Source organism: Mytilus galloprovincialis, chromosome 2 (genome assembly GCF_965363235.1).
Source record: "Mytilus galloprovincialis chromosome 2, xbMytGall1.hap1.1, whole genome shotgun sequence".
Classification (NCBI taxonomy): Eukaryota; Metazoa; Mollusca; class Bivalvia; order Mytilida; family Mytilidae; genus Mytilus; species Mytilus galloprovincialis.
The window spans coordinates 12,868,852-12,869,419 of record NC_134839.1 but is presented as its reverse complement, the minus strand read 5'-3'; positions in this window follow the sequence as shown (position 1 = coordinate 12,869,419).

Here is a 568-nt window from a genome sequence, read left to right as displayed (position 1 = left end):
TTATATATAGGTTTCTTTAAAAAAAAAAAGAGACTAAAATTTACACGAAGTAGTTAGGTCCATTAGATAAATTGTCACCCTACTTTAACTCCTGTTGCCCATAATAAATATTCACACTGATGAATCTTATAATGGTGTATTTCCCATTTGGTAATTAATAGTGGTAAAAATTTAAATTGAAGTTTGAAACTTAATATCATAAATATTTGACTGAGACATATAGAGGAATCGAATTTACGTACACGAAGAGTAACTCTTTGGTCGATTGGTTATTTTTTAATAGTGAAACAACTTAATTAGATAATGCGTACAGCATCCCCCTTTATAAAATTTAACACAATGCTATGAAACACACTCAATGGAATTTCGGTTGAAGAGTTTTTCTGCTAGCAGGGGTAAATCTGTTAATATGTGATTTCTAGATCAGGTTAATATAAATTAATTGAATGGTTATGCTTTATGTCATTTTCAATCAAAGGCAGTTTCGCTTGAATCCTAGTTCGCAGGGGCGGATCCGCACAACTGACTGGAAGCTTAATTAAATGTACCGAGTCGGTACTTTCATTGA